At 40.6% G+C, this 20,496-nt stretch overlaps 1 protein-coding gene across 3 annotated transcripts in view; it reads right to left on the reverse strand.

Moving 5' to 3' along the window:
- The window catches only part of HNF4G (hepatocyte nuclear factor 4 gamma), a 120,549-nt gene extending 110,160 nt beyond the window's left edge, over nucleotides 1-10,389 (reverse strand). For 2 of the 3 annotated variants that reach the window (XM_082719808.1, XM_082719807.1), the window contains exon 1: nucleotides 10,092-10,389. The gene's annotated coding sequence lies outside the window, so the exon portion shown is untranslated. The remainder of the gene's footprint in view (nucleotides 1-10,091) is intronic. The other variant, XM_082719809.1, reaches the window with a different exon arrangement.
- Nucleotides 10,390-20,496: the final 10,107 nt, after the last annotated feature.

Genomic DNA, 20,496 nt, shown 5'->3' on the forward strand with positions numbered 1-20,496 from the left:
TGGAAATTGGAAATGTCAAAACTTCCAAGAGAGAAAAGAGAAAGAAAGAAAGAAAGAAAGAAAGAAAGAAAGAAAGAAAGAAAGAAAAAAAGAAAGAAAGAAGACATAAATTGTGAGCTTGTTCACCATGTAATTTTTTTCATGTTTCTAAGGTTGATCAAAGGGTGCATGTCAGTGACATGGGAAAACAAGTCAGGGTCCTGAACAGGACAAAAGAAACCAAATATACTGAACCAAAGAATTATGTTAAAAAACTTCCTGTTATCTTTGAATTTCTCAAGAGAATTTTTTAAAAAATTAAAATTAAAGAAAAAAAAACAACAACTGGGTCATCCTATATGTTTCTTTAGCAAATTAACAAATACATATAATTTTATTTTATTCACCTAGAATCAGCTTACAAATAAAGGACAACTAAAAACATTCAGAGTCTACAAAATCCTCTGAGATTCTGGAATTTTTGTACCACACTGACTGTGAATTGTCATTTTCAAAGTATAACTATACTCCCAAACCTTTACCAGGGTCTACTACACCATTTCCCAGAACTCAGCAGGACTCTATCCCCTGCCCTGCTGGGAGAGTGTACTCCTTACAGACCAACACAACTATCACTCTTGCATCACACATTAAATTCAGACACACACACACACACACACACACACACACACGCACACACACACTCACTAAAAAGACATTGGCTCAAAATCCAAAAACCCATATTTAATTCTGGCTGCACGTGCTTCCAAGTCTTTTTCTTCCCATGGCTGTCAAAGGACTTAAATAAAATAGGGTAGGGGAAAACACCACAAATCATACATATAAAAGAATTCTATAAACTGTAAATCAAGTACTAGAATCATTATTATTATTATTATACTGATATTTATTAATGTTAGTGCTCACACAAAAAAAGTCTAAATTCCACAGCATGGCATAAAAAAGTGTCTATGTTCAGACCGCTTCCTATTTTTATAAACTTACTTCCACCACCTTTTCCTCTATTACCACACATCGGGGTCTCATAAAGTCATTAAACTAACTTTAATGACTGAAATATCATTTACTGTCTTCTTCTTTTAGTCAAATCCTAGCCCTTATATAAAAATAAATTCATATGGAGGAGAATAAACTTCTATCTGATAAAGGACTTGTAGCTATACTATATACAGAACTCTTACAATTTGATAATAAGAAAACAACTCAATTTTTAAAAGGTGGGTAGACAACCCATGAGAGACTGTGGACTCTGAGAAACAAACTGAGGGTTTTGGAGGGTTTGGGGGGGGGGGTTGCTGGGTGAGCCTGGTGGTGGGTATTAAGGAAGGCACGGATTGCATGGAGCACTGGGTGTGGTGCATAAACAATGAATTTTGGATCACTGAAAAAGAATAAAATTAAATTAAATTTTAAAAAAATTTAGAAAACACACATACACACACACACACAAACACACACATATAAAAGGTAGATGGAGATGCATAGGGTTTTAACAAAACTTCACCAAAGAAAATACATGCATGTACATAACCTCATGAAAAAATGCTCAGATTCATTAGTCATTAGGGAAATGCAAATTAAAACCACAAAGAGATCTCATTACATAACTTTTAGAATGTTTAAAATTAAAAGACTGGGCATACCAAGTGTTGGTAAGAATGTAAAGAAACGAGAACTACTGGTGGCAACATAAAGTGGTATAATCAGGAACAAGTTTGACAGTTTCTTCCAAAGAATCCAGCCATCCTACTTCTCAGTAATTATGGGTGACCTCTGAACAACACAGGGGTTAGGGACACTGACTCCACACACACACACACACACAGTTGAAAATCCACATCTGACTTTTGACTTCCCAAAACCTAACTACTTAGAGTCTACTGTCGACTGGAAGTCTTACCAATAGCATAAACCATCGATTTACAGACAGTTTGTATGTTATACGTATTAAATACTAGATTCTTAAAATAAAGGAAGCTAGAGAAAAGAAAATGTTATTAAGAAAATCAGGGGCTCCTGGGAGGCTCAGTGGGTTAAGCCTCTGCCTTCAGCTCAGGTCATGATCTCAGGGTCCTGGGACTGAGCCCTGCATTGGGCTCTCTGCTCAGCAAGAAGTCAGCGTCCCCCTCTCTCTCTCTGCCTGCCTCTCTGACTACTTGTGAACTCTGTCAAATAAATAAATAAAATCTTTAAAAAAGAAGAAAATCATATGGAGGAGTAAATATATTTATAGTACCGTACCGTATTTATTATTTTAAAAATCCACCAAAAAAGTGGGTCTGTGCAGTTCAACAACAACCCATGTTGTTCAAAGGTCAACTGTATACAACACAAATGAAAGGATATGTCCACACAAAGATCTTGTACAAGAATGTTCACAGTCCCTTTATTTGCAAAAGCCAAAACGGAAACAAAAATGACAGACTCCAAATGTTCATCAACAGGTCAACGAATAAACAAACTGTAGCATATCTTTGCAGTGTCATGCTATTCAAAAAGCAAGCAAACAAACAGAGAAGCACTGATAAATGCAACAAAATGAATGACTCTTAAAATAATTATGCTAAGTGAGAGGACCCAGACCCAAAGGAATACTGTGTGATCTCACAGATATAAAATTCTAGAAAATACAAACTAATGTGCAAGGGCAGAAAGTCTATCAGTGGTTATCTGAGTAAGGAGCAGGAGGCAGGGTTTACAAAGGAGTCTGAAGAAACCTTTAGGGGTGTTAGCTATATTTATTACCTTTATGGTGATTGTTTCACTAGTATAAATATGTCAAAACTTTTCAAATTGTGCTCTTTAAATATGTGCAATTTATTCTGTCGATTGTACTTCATGTATCCGTTTTTTAAAAAAGAAATAAGCTACTGATACATAAACTTAGACAGTGGGATCTCAAAATTATTATGCTGAGAAAAAGGAGGACACGAAGGTTTATATGACACTATCTTATTTATATATTATTCTGGAAAAAGCAATACTGGAAACCGAAATCACATCAGTGGTTGCTGCAGAGAGGTGGAAGGGGCTACCTGCTCAATGGCATAAGGGAATTTGGCGTAAAGTGGGCACAGAAATGTTCTACATCTTCATCGTGGTACTGGTTGTATGACTGCATACATCTGTCAAAAATCACTGAAGGGACACCTGGGTGACTCAGTTGGTTAAGTGACTGCCTTCAGCTCAGGTCATGATCCCAAGGTCCTGGGATAGAGTCCTGCATCAGGCTCCCTGCTCAGCAGGAAGTCTGCTTCTCCCTCTGCCTGCTGTTCATCCTGCTTGTGCGCTCTCTCTCTCTCTCTCTGACAAATAAATAAATAAAGTCTTAAAAAAAATGTACGTTTGGATGGATTTTATGCAATGTAAATTCTATCTCAATATAATTCTCAATGTAATTTTTTCTCAATTTCAAATAAATTATATCCTTCTTGACTTAAAAATAAAGAAATCATTGTCATATCTTGTATAATTTACTCCAAGAAAATTTAGTGGACCCCTTTTGGTAGGTTTTTATAATCCTCCAATACTCAACATTTGCACTTACACAGTAATAGTTTTTTTATTCATAATTCCAACCAGACATGAAAAATTTAGGAATCATTTCTAGTCACTGCTTTAGCCCCAATAGAGAATACAGTGCTTGAAAATTAGGTTTTTAACAAGCATTTTAATTCCACTGTTGGTATTTCACCTTCCTTCTCTATTCTAGTTGTTTGATTCAGTAAACACACTTTCATTAAGCTTCAGCTAAATGCCCAGCTGAAGAAGTGGGCAAGAACAAAACAGTTCCTACCCTCAGAAGCCCAACAGTCAGCTTGGGAGAATGATCAGCAAACATCCAACCCCAAGCTAGACAAGACAAAGTAGTAACTTGTCTTGTCAGGGAAGCAACAAGATATAAGGAAATTGATATATTGGGATCTGGAGTCAGGAAATATTTTAAAGGTTTTTTGTTTTGTTTTGGTTTGGTTTTTTTAAGCAAAGACCTGCAAGATAAGTTGAAGTTGGCTAGAATGATGGGGGGTGGGGATGAGATGATGTTGGTGGTGGCTAAGAGTGTCAGAAGGAATAGAAACCATACTTTGAAGGCACCAAGCACAGTGCGTTTGAGGAACTAAGAGATTTATTCCAGCTGAAGAATAAAGTAAGGGATCTCAAGAAAAGAGAGATGAAGCTTTAAATGGACATCATGGACCAATTCATCTGGCACTTCACGCTAAGGGCATTCAGAAGTTAACAAGTTGTTTTAAATGGAGGGGAAAAAAAAACAAAACAAACAAACAAACAGTGATCCAATCTATCTCCTCTACATCTCCCCACCTGTTCTCTGGGAAACTGACTGGAGGCTGGCAAGACTAGGAAAGGAGAACAGTTGGTTGTTGCAAAACTTTGGATTAGAAAAACTAATTATATTGTTGAAAATTAGCCCCAAATAGGGAAATAATATTCTCCCTATCTCCTCAACCCCCGCCCAACAATCTGACTCAAATGCTGCCAGTCCATCTTAGGGGAAAAAAAGAAGGAGAACTTTCATAACCCAAACTATTTCTAGATTTTGGGTGGCTCCCCATTGCCTAGAGGACATAGCTCAATATTTGGCATCGAGTCACCATCTGGCCCAGTGTTCCTTCTCCACATCATCCCTTGCCACGCCATCTACTCCAACTGTAACCACCTCTGCCCCAAATGCCTTTCAGACATGGAAAAGATCCTTGTTCAACAACATCTAATCAGAAAATCATTAACTCCTCTCTAGGCTACTCAAGTTAAGTGTATTCTATGTGTTTCCATTTTCCATGGTATTTCTACGGTTTGGGGTTTTTTTTTTTTTTAAGATGTTAATTATTTGACAGAGAGAGATCACAAGTAGGCAGAGAGGCAGGCAGAGAGAGAGGGAGGCTCCCTGCTGAGCAGAGAGCTCGATGCCGGGCTCAATCCCAGGACAGGGATCATGACCTGAGCAGAAGGCAGAGGCTTAACCCACTGAGCCACCCAGGCACCCCGGTATTTCTATGTTTTATACTAATAGAACAGTTGTCACCTTACATTATAGATGATTATATGTATTGGTCTTCTAAGTAGATTATTTTGTTTGAGGGCAGAGACACTATTCATACTTGTATTCTAGACATCTAGTACAGTATATATAACTTAATTTGTGCTAAATTAATATGTAGCAACTTTATGTGCAACTTACAGCCATGATGTCTGAAACAAGAAAGCACAAAACAAATGAACAAACAGTGGGACAGATATCATAATCTTAAGTAAGCTAAAAGCACAAGCAAAATACAACACAGTATGTGACCTAGAGGAACAATACTCAAAGATTCAAGATATTAAAAACATACTAAATTACTGGGCCCAGATGACGTTATTAGCCAATACTTTAAATAAGACAGGGACACACTACCTAGATGTTTATGATGACTTTTTGCTATCACAGATAAATGTGGTTCTTCTATATTTGAAATAGAATATAGAGAAAGTATCAAACATTCAACAAGTAAAATGCTTAATATAAATAACACAATAATTAATACACATATACTTTGTGAGTAATGACTATTATTCTCATAAACTCAGGCAAGAAACAATAACTTACTTGGGGATACACAGCTGGCAGAGAGAAAGGCTGAGATTGTGCCCAGATTTCAATGATCCAAAGCCCATGTTCTAACCATTCAACATACTCAGGGCAATCTTTAACACTGCTTAGCTGAAAAGCCCCCATGAAGTCAGGAGCTATGTCTATCTGATACATTTGAGGCCCATTAGAGGGCTTAGGCAGGTCTCTAGAGCTCCATAAACTCTTGAAGATATATGTAATTTGTTTGTGTATGTAAATACAATTTCTCTAGAGAGAGGGTCAATAAAAACAGGTGACACTTATTAACAACTTACTATAAATCAAGTAGTATTTTAGATACATTATCTCATTCTATCAGAACAATAGCAGCAACACAGAATACATACTGGGTACTTAATATATGCCAAATCATTGTTCTAATGTTTTCATGTATTAACATATATATAATCATCATACCAATTTTATGAGATACGTATTATAACTCTATACACTTCAAAAATTAGGCTGGTGGACTTTATAAGTCCCTTAACCTTGGCTCTCCTTTTAGTAAATGGTGGGACAGGGATATAAACATCTCTGTATGACAACAAAGCCTCCTTTCTTGGCTTATATGCCATGAGCTGGTCATCCTCAAAGACCTTCGTGTCCTTCAAGTCCTTCAAAATGTTAAGAAAAGTCACAAAATAGAAAAAAAAAGGAACTTCTTATACATTTTCCAGAAAACCATCTTGATAAACCCAATGGTTTTCATGCCAACACATCAGAGACTAATTTTCCCACGCATGGAGCTTGTATTAAATATATGTATTATTACAGTATCATGTATTATATACGTATTAAGTGTAAGTTAGGGAGTACAGGCAATAAGGCAGATTTGTTCTTGATGGTGTATCCATAATGAACGGGCAAGATAGTACTGAGTTACAAAGGGACTTACTTATATAAGCAAATGTGTTTATACACAGCTATCGATACATCAGGAGGAGGGTTGCTGTGAGCTCTTACAGACATTCTGTGCCTTCCCTAGGGAACACTCAGACAAAACTAAGGGAATATAGCTTGGGCTGGGGGAGCGGGGGATCAAGGTTTCAGTTCTCACTTCCCCCTTAGTTGGTCACCCTTGTGCAATGAGCAACCTGATGACCAGGTAGAGCAGACATGGTTACTCTCCTGGCCTAGAGCCATGGTGCCTGGATTTGAATCTCCAGTTTTATCACCTGTAGATGTGTAACTTCAGTAGACTTTTTACATTTCTCTATGCTTTATTTTTCCCTCATCTGGGAATAGGAAAATTATTGGTATGAACTGTAGAAATTTGTTTAAAGAATCTAGAAGAAAAAAATGCATGTAAATGGCTTGAAATAGTTCAGCATGTATTAAGAATTCAGTAAATATTGGCTATATATATATATATATACACACACATACATGTATTTGTGTGTGTGTATATATATATTTTATATATATAAAATATTCCTAAATAGGTTGTCCAGCTGTAAGAGTAAGCCATACTTGAAGGATTCCTTGTGTCTGTGTAAGCTTATTACTAGCAATAGGGGACAATTCCTACATGGAGGGTGAACAGAAGTGATTCTACACAAAGGTATCATTGTATACCAAGTTACTTTGTTTGCATCTATAGCTTAAGGATCTAAAGCTAAGACATCTCATTTAAAACTGTGTTTTCATTCCCAAGTGTGTGGAATTCTCTTTTATGAAGGTGGCAAACACTGAAGTCAAGAGCCAAAAATCACAACAGCAAACACTAGGTACATACACGTTTGTAACATAGAAATTCTCACTTATCATGTACCAGTACCTCTAGCCATTTAGTAAATGGATAGATAGTAACAAATGCAATGGCATCCTTACAAGCTCAAAATGAGATGGTATTTTGAAATGCATGTAATTCCCTTTCTATTTTACTCTTTTTAAAAAATTTACTTTATTTATTTATTTGAGAGAGTGCATGGGGGGGTGGGCAGAGGAAGGGAGGGAATTGTAAGCAGGTTCCACACTCAGCAAAGAGCCCAACATGGGGCTCAATCTCACAACCCTAAGATCACGACCTAAGCTGAAATCAAGAGTCTAGGCTTAACCAAGTGAGCCACCTAGGCACCCCTCTACTTTATTATATTTTTAAAACAAAATTCTCAAGCTCTCTAAGTCAGATTTTCCAAGACAGGTTTATATAATTTCCAAATTATAAAACTCCAACAATGACAAATCACTTTTTCAATCAGACTGGCAACACTTTAAACACATCAATATCATCCAGTGTTGGCAAGAACCTGGTAAATACAATGTAGGTACTTAAGAAGGTTCCTTGCAATACCTATAGAATTTAAAGTGAATATCCCCCTAGAGCCAGCAATTCTCTTCCCAGAATAAATCTATCTTCTTGAAAAGATAATGTACATAGACATTTACTACATCACTATTTGTAAGGTCAAGATTTCAGTCCTCACTTCCTCCTCAGCTGGTCACCCCTGGGCAGTGAGTCATCCTATGAACTAGTGAATATTCTGGGAGATACTGGCTGGTTATGTTGGGTAGATATATTAAAACAAACAAACAAACAAACAAACAACTTAATATATTGACAGAGAAATATTTGATAAATATTAAATGAAAAATAAATTTCAGAACACTGGTAGAATATGAGCCATTAACATTTTTTTTTTAAATAATGAAAGGAAAATTTCTGTGGTTACGTAGGTGAAGGGAAACAAACCATGCCACCAATGGTGGTTACACACATGAAGTAAAACAGGGAAGGCGGTTCACTTTCTATTTTACCATAGTATTCATGTTCTTTATTACTTTTGGAATTCACAGAAATAACAAAAATTTTCAAAGAAATGGGGCACACAAAAGCAAAATTATTTGCATGTGGGTATTAAAAAAAAATCTTAGCAACCACCAAAATTTGCGCTATTCCATATGCTTAGAATCACAGCTACAGAATAAAAGGCTTGTAAGATCTTAATATTCGTATGTAGTAAAAGTGGTGATGTGTTACCTTCATAAAGCATGCTGAGAAAAATTCTGTATTTGTGGCCCGCAAGTGGAACTTAAGGAGAAATGGAAAGAAGAGAACAACGGCTCTCAATTTCCATTCCATTTTATTTTTAAGATTTTCTTTAATGTAATCTCTACACCCAACATGGGGATCGAACTCACGAACTCCAAGCCCAAGAGTCACATCCTCTATGAACTCAGCCAGCCAGGCGGCCTTTTACTTCATTTTGAAAAGAGACAAATGGGTAGTTCACCACCAACCACTCTTAGCGCCCTCTCCTCCACTCTCTCCAACAAATAGAACCAAGGAGGAGTCAACTCCGCCACTAACTTCAAACACAATAAATTAGATCAGGTGGCTTCAGGAGGAGTCCACAGAGGACGAAAAGAGGAAGGTGTGGTGAGAGGGTGGGGACAGCAGGATTATTATGTAAAAACAGTGATAGCTGGAGAGGAAGAATAGTTTAACAATGAATAAATGTTTGTGGAGAAGAGAGAAGATACCTGAAAAACGAATGGCAAAGTGGGAAAAGGAACAAAACAGAAACAGGAAATGTTGCTATCAATGAGGTGGTCAGCTTTCAGGACATCCCTTTAGGTCTAGAACTTCTGCATTCTGTACCCTCTAGCCCTTGGTGTCAAATCAAAGTTTACCTTAGATTGCAGGCTGGAGAGGGGTCCTTTGACTCTATTTTGGGCAAGACTCATGAACAGGCGGATCAGGTGGGAAGCGCATATATTCAATTCAAAGATCTTATCGGGTGTTGGCTTATTCCCCTTAGACAGGGAATGATTTTGCTTAACTGGTGCATTGTTCAAACAAGCTTCTAAGGGACATCTCTTTCCCAAGGAAGCTAAAACGGTTTAAATAGAACTGTATATATTTATGTAACTATTACATACACATACATAGTTTGCTTCTCAAAGAATACTGCAGCAGCGTCACGGAAGATACCCAGTCCCAAAACGTCTTTGTGGGAGAACGGACAGAAGCTGAGCGGGGGGCTGGGGTGATGCTCCAGGACCAAGCATCTCCCCCACGAAACCTCCCCGGCCCGTAGATATCCATATGCCATGGCCTTGCCCCAGACCACAAACAAAACAAAACAAAACTCCGCCAAAGCCCCCAGAAACCTGGCCACCACGTGACCCACCGACGGCACCAACGCTTTCACGCCCCAACAAATCCAACTTTTCTTTTACTTTTCCTGGGCGAACGGCCTGCGCATGCCCCCCACTGCCTCTCCCGCAGCCCTTTCTTCTCCGCTCCAGCGCAGGCGGTGGGAGGCCTCGGGGTATCTACTTTCATCCCTGCCCCGCGCAGGAATCCTAAGGCTCAGCCCCTCGCGGCCGGGCGGGGGGCCCCCCTCCTTCAGCAGCCCGAGGGGCGCCGCGACTCCTCCTGCTGCCCGACACCGGCCGGGAGCGGTGGACTCCGGCTCAGCCCCCAGCGCGCCGCGCGGGCCGAGGAACTTACCTGCGCGGAGGCGCTCCCGGAGCTCCCGCGTCGGTCAGCTGCGCCGCAGCCGCCGCATCTCCCGGCAGCAGGTCCCCCCCCCCCCCCACCAGCACCCACCCCTGCAGCGGTGTCCTGCGCCGCACTTTTCCCAGCTTGGGAAGTTGGCCGAAAGCGCGGAGGTGGGAGGTAGGGGTGGGAGGTGGGGGTGGGGCTGGGTGATCGGGGAGAGGAGGCTTAAGGATTTTGTTTGTTTGTTTGTTTGTTTGTCTGGATCTCTAGCGAAGACTTTTGACCATATGCCGGAGAGTATTAGTTTTGCTCAATGGCGACGGGGCAGCGGCCTCTCACAGAACGATCGATTTACTAAACAAACTGAAACGTGGGTGGGGATGTTAAACAGTAACCAGCAGCCTCAATGAAAACTGAAAGCAGCGAGGCCGCCGCCGCCTCAGCGCGCTCGTTTCCCTGTTCCCAAGGCCCCAGGACGACCGGCGGGCGGGCGGGCCAGCGAGTCCCAAACCCCGGTCTCCTGCTGACCCGGGCAGCGGCTCTCCAGGGCCTCCTCGAGGCCGCCAGGCGGCATCTGCCGCGCGCCACATGCCCAGATTCCCACCATCAGGGCGAGGCCCTCCGAGGCTTGACCATTCGGAGCCCTCTCCCCGCTCCCGCACCAGAGGAGCCCCGCCAGGTTCCGGGTCGGCGGACTGAGGCCACGAGCTGCCCGCAACGCGGGCACCGCCAGCCCCCCCGGGTCACGCCTCGTCTAGGGCGGTGTCGACCCCGAGGCAGTACGTTTGCACCAGCCTCGGTGGAGAAAACCCTCCTGATGCCAGAATGCAGATGCAATCCCGAGCCACCGAGGTCCAGAAAAGGGCCGGAAGTATTATTAAAGGGAATGGAATCGGTTCCTAGGGACAGCGCCGCGGCCACACCGCTAGGGGAAGCCGCAACCATTTCATTAAACTGCACCTTGGCCGCCGGGGTTACCTCCTTCCCTGATGCTCGTGACCACCGAGAGCTCTAGGAAGAAGTGGTGGTCGAGTTTCCCTTCCCCTGCAACCCAGCCACCTGTGGCTTCAGTCATTAAGTACTTCTTTACATATGTATCTGATGGAAAGCTTTCTTTCTCCTAGGCTCCTTCCCAAGCCTTAGACTTCAAGAAATGATGCTCAAACCCGGTCCTGAAGCGCTGGTCATCTGGACCAGGCTTTTGTTAATCAGGCAATATAGCCTAGAAGCTGTGGCTTTTAAAAACATCTCAACAATTTAACTTGGTGGTGTCGGGAATGAATGACTTCGGGTCAAACAAGTAATTATCCTCATGAGATAAATAGTTACTTAATCCGTAAGGTTTTTCTTTTCCGACCAGGGGTTGGCGGGTATTTTAAGACTGTAATAACAATGCCAGGGAGATCAAAGAGCTAGTTTTTTTTTTTTTCTTTTAGATCGGGCTTACTGAACTTTCTCAGTTTCCTTCTTCTGAATCTCTTGCTGAAAGGCTCTTAAAAACAAGTAGTTGGTCGTTCTCGAGATCAGAACAAAGTAGAGAAATCATATACAATTTTCTTTGAATCGACCTTCTTAAGCAAAACACATACTTTGGGACCCTGTTACCCACGAGGTCTGCAAACTGAGTCACGAAATCGGCCTCTGTCCACCGTGGGCTCCAGGAAACCCTCCTGGGAGTTGAGGCGGAAGAGTAACGATTAACGGGTTATGCTTATTCAACAGATCTTTCACAGGTGTGTTGTTTAAAGATCACCTGTGGACATTCTCCTTAAAACTATTTCCAGATCCTTAGGGAAGGTGGTCATATTATACGCCAAAATATAGATATAATTCCCATAAAACGTTAAAAATCTGAAGACAAATTTTCCTTCCCCATTCACCGAAGCGTTAATGCTACCTGACATCTGTTGTTCCCAGCACAGAAACCACATTTTAGTCCAAGAGTCCCCATTTACTTCACTGTTAACAATTTACAACGTCAGTGGGCTCGGTTTTGGGTGATCAGTTCATCGTCGATGCGTGGTAGAGTCACTGATCTACCAGGAATTGATCATCAACATGTTCTGCGTTCAAAATTATTTTGAAACCAGATGTAGAACTTTTGCCAGAGAATTTTGTCAGCACAAGGATATTGACTAACGATGAGAGAAATGACAGTGCAATCCAGGAAGTATAAACTCTGTTAAGACTTAGTTATTATTTAAATCACGGTGTTTAATTTAGAAAAATCTCCAAGAGTTTATGTAACACCGCCAAATCTCCTTGGTCCATGGCTTGGAGAGGGTGGTTTCAGATGACTAAACAAACAAACAAAAAAGGGACATTAAGAACTAAAGAAAGGTATGAGGCGCTGGATCGGCAGTTTTTTACTAGATCAACCAATGCCAACTGACAAAGCTTTAGAGCATCACTTTTATTTTTTCTGAAACTAATTTATTACAATTCTTCATGGCATGGGTTTATGATGCTGAAAATGAAAAATGTGTTCTACAGAGATTGTGCCCTGATGCACTGCGCAGGGAGGTGTGTGGGGGGTACACAACGAGAAAGAAGAGATAAGGATAAATTTTTAGGGAAAGGTTCTCAATAAGAAAGTTCTGTTTCAATATTTTCAATATATAGTGTTTAAGGGTGAAGTATATACATATGTATTTGTCATATCTACTCTTTAAACCTAAAACTAAATAGAAAATGTAGAGTCAAAACCCCTTTACTTCATTTTCCTGTTAAATGTCTCATTTAGGCTGTTCTTTTCCTTTCTGCTTTGAGCATCTTTTTTACACCGTTTTCTTCTTCTTCTTCTTCTTGCCAACGGCACCTGATCGTCTTGATAAGAGCTCCGTTTTTTGTTTTTGTTTTTTTTTTTTCCACGAGCGGTTCTGATGCTTTTAATTAAAGCAGAAGCCATGGGCAGAGCTCTAGGTGGGGAGGGTGCTGGCTGGAGCGGGGAACCTGGAGCGCATAAGTCTTCCAGATTTAAGCACTCAGGGACCCCATTTCCGCGGGCAACTCCACGACCCTAGCCCTGTACATAAAACCATCACGAGACGCAAACGGGAACTGTCCTTTTCCTGCGGAGGCGTTCCACCTCTGCTGACCAGGTTAAGCACCAGACCCTCCGCGATCGCGGTCGCACCCACACTGCAGCGGCCACCCAACGCGCGGACGCAGTCAGTGGGGATTACCATCCACCTTCACGCGCGTTTACACGCAGGAGGAAAAAAAAAGAAGAAGAAAAGGAAAGGAGAAATCAAAAACTCATCCAGTTCTCCACCTACCGGTCCTTTCTGGATTTGGGCAAAGCCCAGTGACCCTTTTACAAGGTCCTCATAATGTCTGGGACTGCGGGCGGGAGGTGGCCATGGGGACTCAGGTGAAATTAAGGGTCTGGTTGGCGCTAAAAGCGTCCCTCGACTCAACCGTTGGGGTTGTATTTGACCCTAGGGCCGAAACAACGGGTAAAGCAGCCTACGCCAGAATTTCAAAAACTCCCTGGAGGCCACTGAATGTTTTATGCATCAGAAGGGAAGGCCGGGATTCCGGTCACTAGGACTGGGAGCGGGGGAAGGGCTCTGCCAGCCAGGTTGGGGGTGGGGATGGAGGCGGGAATAGCCTGAAGCCTTCCAGGCCTTGGGAGTAGGGCCGAGGACTTTTTCTCCCACTACCGCTGACTACCTTGCTGTCCTCGTCCCTTTTAAGGCAAGAACAGTCTTTTGCTCCCTAGCGCAGCCCAAAGCAAGGGCACAGATTGCCGGAGCTATAAAGCGGCAGGCTGCCGCTCCTGGGAAGGGGGATGCCTAGTCATTTCATCTCCTCTGACCCTGCACAGTTAGCCCCCAGCTAGGTCTGTGCCTTGGCTTGGAGCCGTAGCGGATTGTGACTGCGATTCCAGGGCTTTGGTACCCTCGTCTGTTATCTGATTTGCCGGACCTTTCACGGAACACCCACCTTTCATGTCTGGAATTTAACGTGGTGAAACAAACAAAACCAGTATAACAGGCAGACTGAATACGGAGGAGGGACTGATTAGCATCCCTCCCGCAGCACCAGTACCAACACGGTGTTGATCCTCAAAAGCAACGTCTAGAAACTTGCCGGGCCCTTTTGGGGAATCAGGTGCTTACAAAGAGTTGAGAAAAGGTATGGTCTCCAGGACTAGACACACTGCTTGTTCACACATTGATCCAGATAAAAATTAGTCTTTTTTTATGTTCAAGTCACAGATCAGGAGTACCAGGAGTAAGCCCACAGGAGTGTCTCCAGACTACTTACCTGTTAATATAATAAATAATATAAATAAAGTCAAGATTTCAGATTTAATGTCTAAATTGAGACTGCTCTTCTTATGTTACCAATCTGGCTAAGACACTATGAAAAATCGAACATTCCATGATTCTCAGTGTCAACGTGCAGGTCCCAGCCAAAAAAAGAAACCCAAACTGGTAGGCTGGATCTCTTTTTCCCACCCTCTCTCTTTGTAGATTTCCTACTGAAGTATGGATTGCCAAGGTCTCTGCAAGATTTGCAAACTTTTACAGTCATTTATGGTGCGTGCAATAAAAAAAAAAAAAGAAGTGATATGAGCACGCTAGTTCAAGTTGTAATGCAAAGATGTATTTCGTGCCCTTGGCAACTATCTGCGAGACTTGTTTGTCTTTGCAGAACACGCCCTTCTCTGCAATGAACCCCTCGGTGACAAAGATTGGCCCTTTATATTTCCAAGGCCTTGGCCCCTCAATGGAAGCGCACATGTGTTCAAACCAGAAAATCTGATTATTTCGACCTTATTTTAAACAAAGAAAAAAAAATTCCAATCAAAATTGTGGAGAAGAAAGAGAATCTTTTTAAAGTTTCCTACATCCCTACTACCTCCTATCAAAAAGACAAAAAAAAAAAAAAAAGAAAGAAATCAATTACTGAGTTATAATATAATCTCTAACTGCCTCTTGCATAACAAGGATCCATTTCCACTGTGAGAAAATAAAAAGATTGAGTTATACAGAAACAACACACTATTTTCGGTTGTATATGCCCAAAGGAGAAAGGGAAAAACAAAAACCCTCAAACATGTTACATGAAAATACACGTCTAGGTAAATATAGATTTGTTGTTAGGATTTAGGTTTATAATTTTTCAATAAAGAAAACAAACATGAAAGAGGGCTGTGTAACTGTAGATAAAACCTAAAGGCATTATTAGAAACTTTATATCCCTTTACCAGTTTTACCAGTTTTTTTTTTTTTTTAAGGCTCTGTGTAGGAAATGGGGGCGGGAAGAGAAATAGAAAAAAAGAGACTAATTTCTAAAATTTCCTGCTTTGAACCAAATCGGTTTTCTCATCTAGTGCTGCAAATAAGAATAGCAGATACATAGTTTCTGAAAGGTATTCAGAATCCTATACCTGCCATCTAGTGGTCATAAAAGAAAATGCTGATTCTAGACATCCTTTAAGGACTGTCTCTAGCTGTTTTCTTACTTACAAGTAAAACAAGTCTAAGAAATGAACAACAAAATTTAGCTTTAAATCTGAAGGAAAGGAGATAAACAATTGCTTTAGGGATTGTATAGCATGACCAATCAACTGAACTCCATTTCCTTTTGTTTTTAGCAATCGTTAAGATTACTGAGCATTACTAAGATAATCATTTCATTATTATATTTGTTTTTCTTCTGCAGAGATTTTCACATAGATATTATGTTGTTTGGTTTTGTTTTGGATTAAATTCATTATCAGTTTGGGTTCCAGTTGATATTCAATTTTAAGAAAATTGAAAAGGAGGCTAATATCTTTCCTATTTGGACAAATAAATAAACATCTTCCATTTTGCAAGACAATGAGAAAGAGAGAAGAAAGGATCAAATAAAGGAATAAAGTAAGGAAAGAAAAGAGAAGAGAGAGAAGATGGAGCTAATTATATACTTGAGTTTGATGCCTTGTTACAAGTATTGTACTCCTTCGAAAACTGATTTCATCGAATATCAAAAAAAGGATAAGTTACAATCTATTTAGTATGGCACCTTAAACTTGAGGTTCACATTATAAAATATTTAGCATATGCAGAAAGTTTGCTGAACGGAAAAGTCATTAAAAGATCATCTCCATAGTTTATTGATAGCTGAATTTTTTTTTTTTTTGAGAGCTTACATTGTGCCAGGCATTGTTTTATGGGTTTTTAATCAGTTAACACATGAATATTTACAACAACCTTAGAAGACCTGTGTTATTAACACCCTTTTGTAAGTGAGAAAGCTAAAGCAGATTTATGAAGCTGGTAAATTCCTGATCTGATTCCAGAGTCAAGGCTGACAGCTTCCATGTCCTACTGCCTCCCATAGAGAAAAGAGGCAAAAAGAGACCATTGAAATTCATGTTTTGGGATAAATAGATATGAGATACACCGCAAAGAAACATTTGTTTCAATGTTAAAATTTGGTCTTCAAAATATTAGACATCCTAATTAAAAAAAAAAAAAAGTACGATTCATAAAAATCAAGTACTAAAAAACACATACTGTTGTAAGTGATGTATTCATTTACCTCATCTGCTTAGTAGAATTTTTGACAGCTATCATGCAAACCTTTTCCATAGGTTTGTCCTACAATTTATGTTCACTTGTACTTCGATTTTAGTAATGAGTTACCAATGCTGAGCAACACAGTTCTTGAAAAGCCCTTCAGCATAGTGCCAAAGATTTATCCCTGAATTTTACTGGTGCTGTCAGCTCAATTATCTTCCCTTCTTGCTTCATTCTAATTTCAAATTTCATTTCCTAAACAAAATGTATATACATTTGGAACATATTTTTCTTTCCTAATTATGCAAAATAGTTCCTCTTTTCAGGGCACCTACTTTTAAAATATGAGTTAGTTCAGGAGTCAAGAATTTTAAATCACTACAATTAAATGTATTCAAATTCTCTGCATAAGGCTGTGCCATAAGAACCAGGCTTTCTCTTCTGGAAGCATATTGGTAATTTTAGAAACCGTAGGTGAATGATTAGTCTTTGACCTAAGTTGTTTTCTGTTTTGTTTTGTTTTAACCCAAACTATTGAAATATTAATTATGAATAGCACTTAAGAGTAGTGAATGTTTTTCCAAAGCCAATAGAAGCTGGCTTGGGATTCCTGACACAGTTTAATACTCACAGATGAAGTCACCAGTTCTGCCTTCCTGATCTCTTACATACCTCCAATCAAGATCAGACATCAGATAAAAGCTGGAGACTACAGTAGTCAGGCCCTTTCTATCTCTCCTGTGTCTCCCTGCAGATCTAAGCACGCTTTCCCCTTCCTGGGTAGAAATGCGGACACTCAAAGGAAGAAGAGATTCAGCTCCCATTTAAGGTTAATCCCATCACCTGTGTTCTTGATCCTAACCCTTCCTGCGGATGCCTGGCCTTGTTCTATCAATTATTTCTTTTTCTTATATCTTCAAACTCTCCCTCTCCAGTGGCTTCTTCCCTGCAGGCTATAAATATGTTTCTCTTACCAATAAGCAAAAGATTTCAAAAAGAAAGAAAGAAGGAAGAAAACTAAAGGAAGGAGGGAAGGAAGGAAGAGAGGGAGGGCGAGAGAAAGAACCTGCTTGCTCTCCTCGGTCCCTTTCTAATGTTGCCCTATTTTTTGGTCCTTTGCAGAGGAAAAATCACTAGTCAAGGAAATTTTATGGTCTGTTCATCAACACCCTCTGTTCACTCCCCCACACACCAGATTCTGGCTTGCATTGGTTCCCCTCCACAGATTCTCCTCTTCGGAAGGGTAGCAGTGGCCCCCTAGTTGGTATTTAGTTCATCTGCTCCAGTAGGTTAAAGTAATGGTTTTATTTTTCACATATAACCAAATGTCTGGAGGTAAGCAATTCCTACCTATTAGGGCAATTAAACAATGTTGCTAGGGCTCAAGCTCTCTCTGTGTTCCTGTCCTACCATTCTTACTGCGGGACTAACGTCCTCCTGGTTCAAGTATGCTTCCTTGATTTGATCTGCATTCCTGGAAGTAAGGAGAAGGAAGAGGAAAGAGGCAAAGGATCGCTCAGACTATCAAAATCACCTCCCTTTAAAACTGCTTCACTCTTTAAATGACAGTCAGTAATTCCTGTTTAAACCCCACTGGCCGGAACTGGATGACTAAGACACAGTTTTACAACTATCCATTATGGGAAGGTATCTTTGGTAGCCAGATGACCAAGCAAAATGTGTGTGGGGTTTTGCTAATAAGTATTAGGAAATTGAAGTTCACTATGTAATAAGCTACTTCAGAACTTAGTGGTTTAAAATGATAATTATTATGTCCTAGACTTCTCGGGGAGGGGGTGGCGGGCAGCTCTGACACAATTCAGCTGAGTCTGGAGGATCTACACTGGTCTCGTGCTCTTGTGTAGGACGTCAGCTGGGATGGCTGAGTCTTCTTCTCTTCTCATGTGACCTCTAGTTGCTCAGGAGGTCAGGCCTTCTTCCCATGGTGGTCTGAGAGTTCCCAGAAGCAAAGGAAGGCAAGCCCCAACGCTCTAGTACTTTTTTTTTCTTTTAAAGATTTTATCCATGTATTTGATGAAAAGAGAGACGTCGAAAGAGGGAGCACAAGCAGGGGGAGTGGGAGAGGGAGAAAAAGGCTTCCCGAGAAGCAGGGAGCCTAATGAGGGGCTTGATCCCAGGACCCTGGGATCATGACCTGAGCTGAAGGCAGATGCTTAACGACTGAACCACCCAGGCGCCCCTGCCCTAGTACTTTTGAAGCATCTGTTGTTATCATATTTGTTAATGTCCTGTCAGCCAAAGCCATTGACCTTGTTAAGCCAGGTTCAAGAGGTAGAGAAATTCTACTCCCTGATAGGAAGGTGGTCCGGTCACACTGCTTTTAGGGATGAGAGTAACCTGTGGCCATTTTTTCCTCATCTACTTCCTAAGAAAGTACAAGAGAATAGGTATTGGGTGGGCAACAGTAGTGACTGCCTCATCTTACATATTTAAACTCTGTTTAATTTGTCAGGATCTTAATTAAGAATACTTAAAAAAAGGTCTGTCCATTCTATGTAGCCATTTAACTTTCTAACTCTCTACCTCCAATTTTTTTTTAAAGATTTTATTTATTTATGAGAGATAGAGAGACAGAGAAAGAGAGAGCACAAGCAAGGGGAGTGGTAGAGGGAGAGGGAGAAGCAGGTTCCCCACTGAGCAGGGAGCACAATGTGGGATTCTTGGGACTCAATCCCACGACTCTGAGATCATGACCCAAGCCGAAGGCAGGAGCTTAACCCACTGAGCCACCTGGGTGCTCCAGATTCCTGATTTTTAAACCATGCAGTCTGTGGTAATGTGTTATGGCAGCCTGAGCATGTGGGAACAACTGTACAATACACAGAACTTGTTATGTAATGTCAGAGTAACTCTGGACACCTGGAATGCCACCTAAGAACCTTTGAGGCAATCATCCATCCTAGGCTACAAATCCCAGTTCCCAACAATATGAAGATAACTTTCAAAAATATTTATTTATTTGGGCACCTGTTTAAAAGCCTATTAGAAAAAGGTTCCCATCAGCTCCAAACTGCTTAGTGTGGCCTGAAAGTTCCTTCCTAATGTGGCTTGGTTCTTCCTTGGTGCCACTGATTGTCACAGTCACTCATAGGTTCTCCAGCCAAATGACAATAATGAATTGGCTTCTGTTCCTTGTACCCAAGCCTGCCTCTGTACTTTTATACCTGTTGTAACATCTATCTGGAATATCCCTCCTTTTTTATCTTTTGGGTGAATATTCACTCACTTTATGAACACTGCTTTTTCTTTAAATGAATCTTTAGCTGTAGTCCCCCCCCCCACCAATCAAGGTCCCTCCAAAAAAGTCTGTCAGTTTTCCCTTCTGTGATATATATATATATACCATACGTGTCTTGCTTCTTCATCCCTTAGTTGTTTATATGTCTGTAATCTTTAACAATAGGTTTTGTGAAAGTGAACTAATAAATTTGGCTTCACCATCAGAATGTTTTATTCTTCTATGATTATATAATATGTATTTGAAGTTCCTTTTACATTTCTTTCAATAACATTTTGAGGTAGTAATAGAAATTGTCTGCATTTGGGCTGCCACAGCCTTACTTCAGAAAGCACCTTATCCTCTTATAGATTCCTCCATATAGATGAGCCATTGATGGAATATGAGATATACATGTATGATTACTGATAGTTCAATGCTTTATTTCTTCCAAGGATATCTGCATTTTAATCGTGCCAGGCAAAGATTTTAAACCAAGGAAATAAATCTTGAATGGTGGAATTTCAGCCAAAACCAAAAGAAAGGGCAGTGGGATTCCTCAGTGTGGCCCTTGAATTTTACCACATTTCTGTCTAACTCTTTCTTGTAGGTCTAAGTTTACCAATGTTCCAATTTATACATTGCAGACATAGTAGGTTAA

This window comes from Mustela nivalis, assembly GCF_964662115.1.
Source record: "Mustela nivalis genome assembly, chromosome: 2".
NCBI classification, from domain to species: domain Eukaryota; kingdom Metazoa; phylum Chordata; class Mammalia; order Carnivora; family Mustelidae; genus Mustela; species Mustela nivalis.